Raw genomic sequence first — 6,000 nt, forward strand, 5'->3', positions numbered from 1 at the left:
ATTCGTCGAGCTTGGTATTTATTACCAATTCTAGATGAAGGTTATAAGTATCAGTACGACACTCATTGTAAGGTGCTTTCTTCGACATAGCAATCAATTATATTATTTATCTTTATTTTCCTCACTTTCTTATGCGTTATCTTCTTCGCATTTTATTTTTCCGTTCAACACGCTCTCCAGAGCAAAACACAATCGACCTTTTTGGGGTTGCTCGGTGCCGACCTGTCGACCACTATCCACGAGTCTTGGTTTTCGAATCGAGGCTCACCACATTTGGGTAACCGGACCCACAGAGTTCGCGAACCTAACACGGCCGTGAATCTCACCATCTCTAGAATCGGTTCTCGGGTTGTTTCGCTTATTATATCGATAGGTCAAACGCGCTCGCTTGAAAAGAATCTACGCAACCAATTCCTCAAGCCGCATAATTGTCTAATCAAGGTAACCATTTGATCCGCTCTACCTTAAAGCCCAGTTGTCGGCTAAACCTACGGACCTTTGGGGACCGTAACACTACGCTTTAGATCAGTAAGGACGGCTGGTGGTTTTGCCACAGACTCCTTGGGACAGTGCCCTGGCACATAACACATAAGCGATTTGTCACGCCGCAGCTGGAAAGAGTATTATCACAAATCCAAGCGAAATAACTTTCTCGTACGCACGATGGGACCCACCGGAGTAGTGACAGACCTTTGACATGATGACACGCCACAAAGCACAAGAAGTGGCACTAATAACTCAAGAAGGCGAGGAGAATGGCCTTCGCAATGACTGGAGCGAGCACTCCCAAGATGCTGCCAATGATATGGCTTTGAAGGAAAATATGCTTGAGAGGGCAATCATGTTCATGAGGCAGATTAATGACACGATCGCTCTACAAAGTGCCAAGATAAATTGTGTCATGTAAACGACACGTAGACAAGAGATCGCCCCTGGTAAAAAGAGCGAGTCAGTTGTGTACGTAGAGGAGAAGAATGGCCAGAGAATGGAAGATATGGCGTGGAATGAAAACCTGATGGTTCCCAACAAGGCAATTGAGACAGGTAGTTCATCTAATAATGTGGTTTCAGATCATATTATTCAGTTTACACAAACCGAATTATCGGGTGAAATTTGGTAACCTCCATGGCTTTAACAGGCTTACATGCCTTATGCGCCATTTCAATTAGTGGCCACATCGCCAGTTTCGCTAGCATAGACTATAGCTGAGAAGCCAGTCTAGGCTATACCATGAGCCTGCGCTGTCGGAGGCTATGATCCACCCAACAGCGCCAATTTCGCCATTAGTGCAACAGTACTTTGAGCCACAAATTCAACAGCCACCTCTAGTGAATACACCTCAATGACCAGGCCATAGCCGCTACAGCATCAGCCGACCAATCAGCTAGTGCAGCTTCAACAGGTCAACTCACAGCCGACGAACTCGCAACCGGTGCAATTTCAGCCTCAACCCTGTTGCAACCTCTCAAGTACCCCAACATGCTCCACGGACACAACAATGGCAAGCAAAACCAGTGCCGCCAATCCAACTAGCCAATCAGCCAATGGCGCCTCAAGTGCAGTTACCTCTATCGACCGCTGTAGCATATCAACTGCGCAAGTTGCACTCCAAGCTCAACAAAGGTAGGCGCAACTCATGCTATCACTTCTACCGGCCAATCTGTTTGTTCAACCAGAGGCCCGATTGCCACAAATTGATTAGAATGACTTACAACAGTTGATCCGAGATATGTAAGGGCCAATCTTGAATCGTGTGGATAGGCCACATTATCGGCAGCCATACCTCGAAGGGTAGACTGAAACCGCCCATTCCCACGTGGTTTCAAAACACAGGAATTTACTCTATTTTCTGGTGACAACTCGCAATCATCTGTCGAGCAAATTGTAAGATTTACCAATCAGTGCAGTGAGGTGGCTGGAGATAGCTCGACGCTCCCCGCTCTATGCCGACCAGCCCAGCAACCACAGACTCGTCGCCCACACTCGACACATCTGGGTTACATTCCCACATTGACGTTGCCGCTGTCAGGTTGATCAAAACTGGAAGTGAGAGACGACGGGGAGAGAGAGTAGAAGAGTCTGGGTCGGGGAGAAACAGGGAGAGAAGGATGAGGGAGAAAAGATGAAATCAGATCCGGTAAAGTAGCACCAAAATTTTTCTCATGGACTCGCGGAGGTGGCAGCTTGTCAGTGGCCACCGTAAAAGTCAGCTTTTAAGTATTGGCCGGATTGAAGTTACTTTCATAATTAAATTGAACATTATCTAAGTCACGATCATAACCAGACTGATAAATCTTATGAGCTTTTGTTTTCCTATATACATAGTGTGTCGAGATGTTTGGGATATTCTATTAGGATTTCACGGAATCTAGTTGATGGCCTTGAAATTAACGGGGGCAAAATGCCACGATGCCGTGGAGCTGAAATTTTTTCTGGTCAATAATGTCGTAGTTGTAATTTATAAAAGGGAAAAAGACAAAAACCTCATTTGTGGTTTGGGATCACGACAAATCGCACCATATTCTTTTGATTGGGACAACTAGTCTCCTGTGGTTTACTCCGTCAGACATAAGAGGTTACGACATTAATTGTTTTTCATTTTCAGTCCTCAATCTTTAACATTCTAATTATTTTGGTTCTAAATATTTTTCTTTTATCATTCATATCCTCAACTTTTCATTTTGTTTCATTTTAATCCTTAAAGAAAATCGAAAGGGAAGGGGAGGTTGGGGCCGCTAATCGGCTACCCGACCCCTCTACCGAGGTCGCTGATACCCACAAAGGACGCCGGCGACCTTGTTGGAGGGTTCAGGGTCGCCGATTGGCGACCCCAACCCCAAATCAATCGAGGACTCCTCAGAAGTCCCCGGTCGATTCGAGTTTGGCGTCAACAATCGGTGACCCCGACCCTTTCACCAAGGTCGCCGGTACCCACGGGGGATGCCGACGACCTCGATGGAGGGGTCGGGGTCGCTGATTGGCGGCCCCAACCCCGAATCGATCTGGGACCTTTGACTAGGAGTCCTCGATCGATTTGGGGTCGAGGTCGCCAATCAGCGACCTCGACCCCTCCACCGAGATCGCCGACGTCCTTCGTGGGTACCAAAAACCTCGGTGGAGGGGTCGGGGTCGCCAATTGGCGACCCCGACTCTTCCTTCCCTTTCAATTTTCTTTATATGACTAAAATAAAACAAAATGAAAAGTTATTGATAGAAATGATAAAAAAAAGATTTAGAACCAAAATGATTAGAAGGTTAAAGATTGAGGACTGAAAACGAAAAAAAAATTAACGCCGTAACCCTCTATGTCTAACGGAGCAAATCACAGGGGGACTAATTGTTCCAAACAAAATAACATGGTGCGATTTGTCCCGATCCCAAACCACAATGGGATTTTTGTCTTTTCCCTTTATGAAATACTTGATATAACACATAACCTCAATTTATAACAATAAATTGAAATTATGAACTCTTAATTGTTCATATAATTTTAGACTTCTTACGAGGTGTGTTAATTAATGTATGTTATGCGACATAAAAACTGATCTCTTTATATTTTGTCCAAATTTTATTTTTAATAGTTATAAATTCATTTATTTTAATTTCATTAAAATGCTTTCCTCAACCAATATTTGTTAATACATGGAAATATAAGAAAAAATTTATCTTTTTAGGTTACAAGGGATGCTCATAGGTCCAGAACTATGAAATAAAATTCCTACTAACTAATAAAAGAGTGCAAATAGTCTCATTGAATATCGAATTTGGAATTTATTGATTACCATAAAAACTATGAATTTATCTATTTTTTAATAAGGGAAAAACCATTAATAAGAGGAAAAGCATTATGACTTACCAAGAAACTCCTTCACTATTTTTTTTTGAAAAACCTTATTAACTCTCACGAAAGCACATTTTTAATCATTTCAACTAATTCATTTCCATAGAAAAGAAAAAATTAAACGACAATAACAATCTTTTTATCGGGTACTCCCCCTCTCAAACAGCTCACTAAACTTTCCTTCTTTCAACAACCCACATTCGCCTAGAGTACATACATTGGTGAGTAGTTGCCCCTTATTAAGCCATTTTCTTTCCTATGAACTTATGCATTAGTCTTTACTTAGTTTAATGATCTATTATGTATCATTGTAATTTATTTTTTATTGTAGATCAATCGTTATAAAAAGCTATTATTTTAATTTGCATCCTTTTTCTTAATTTTTTATAGGGAAATGTACAAAAACCCCCATTGTGATTTGAGTTTGAGACAAATTGGATCATATCATTTTTCGAGGGATAAATAACACCCTATGATTCACTTTGTGAGACATAATGAACCTCACCGTTAATTTTTCGTCACTTTTGATCCTCAAACTTTTCTTTTTACCATTATTACCCTCAAACTTTAACTTTTTTTCAATTTGGTCCTAAAATTCAAAAAAAAGAAAAGAAAGGAGCATGTACAGACCCGAATGTGGACTCTCGTCGGGGCCCGCATGCGCGCTTTTGAATCGCGCGGCTTGGGAGTGTCCACCTTCCCGGGAATGCGTGACGGACACCCGTGAGAAGGAGTCGCCACTTATCATTTTACAACCCTAATGTCGAGGGCCGATAAGTTATCCGGGTCTAAGGGTATGGAACATCTAGTTTGCTAAGGCATTGATCTGTGCGGAACTAGAAAGTTCGAGTTCGGGGGTTCACATTACGTGCGGGCCTATATCCCACACGCTCTTTCGGTACTCTAGCTTGTTAGGCTTGCATGTTTTAATTATTTACCGCGTGAATTAAGTTGCGCTCAGCTCGCACGTTTTGACACTGGAAATTCGATGAATTAATCGATGTCGGTTGAGAAGCCGAGAGAGAAGTAAACCCGCATGTCGGGGAATTAGTTCACAATCTTGCGTTACAGTTCATCAAATCGTGATATTTGAATTCCTGCGTGAACTAAAGCCGCAAGTCTTTGTATTTACTTTCCTTTGGGCAAACATTAAACCAATTTGAGTGATTCGACTCTTGGACTGTCTGCTTACCAACTGAGATTCTTATAAATTGAATGTACAAGATAAAATTATTAAAATGAACTCTTGAAAATAATACAACAAAATCATAATTACAAATGATTGAATCTCAGTCGACTCACATTCGGTTATTATTACACTCTAACTCACCGTGAGTTTAGGGAGAAGCCGAATAATTGAAATTCAATATACGCTTTCACTGAATAGGATGTTGGACCCTGTGAATATTGATAAGGGCGTTGAACCCCGTGATCGATGGTTAGGGCGTTGAACCCTAAGTGTAATGCGTCCTATGGGTTGGGCTCGACTCGCATGACAAACAAGTACAGAAGATAACACGCAACATGTGAATAACAAACAATGTGTGTGTTATTGTCAAGTGTACGTGTTTTAACAAATTGTTAATCCGGGCTATTTTGGCATGCAAATCCTATCATAGACAAACAAACGCATGTTAATGTTTTAGCGTCCGACTTTGGTTTCAAAGCTTGACTTACCGGGTATTCGTAGTCAAGTCTTGTGTTTGTAGATTGCTTTTACAGTGATTCGATGTTATGACACTGAAGTTACACTGAATTCACCCAAAATTTGTATTTTGACTATAGATTTGGAACCTAGAGTTTCACCTAACCATTTTCTAACATTTGATTAGGTCGAGTGAAAGGATTAGTCAAGTGATTGTGTTTTGATACCGAATACTCGACTAACACTTTAAACTATGCTAGGATGACAGAAACTCATCAGTTGGAATAAAAAAGGGTTATGCAGATGAACCTACGCCTGAACAGGTAGCCCTACAATATTCAGATACCGTCGTGTTTCTATCAAACTTACCCAAGGATGTCGTCAAATAACAAAATGACGTTCCTGCCCTTGATTTGAAAATTTGTTTTCAGAAAGGGAAACAACGCAACACGGACCACCTCGGCCTATAACTGGCGTCAATCAATCCTTTGGATCTCTCGAGGTTATGTGAGAA

This window comes from Punica granatum, chromosome 2, assembly GCF_007655135.1.
Source record: "Punica granatum isolate Tunisia-2019 chromosome 2, ASM765513v2, whole genome shotgun sequence".
NCBI lineage: Eukaryota > Viridiplantae > Streptophyta > Magnoliopsida > Myrtales > Lythraceae > Punica > Punica granatum.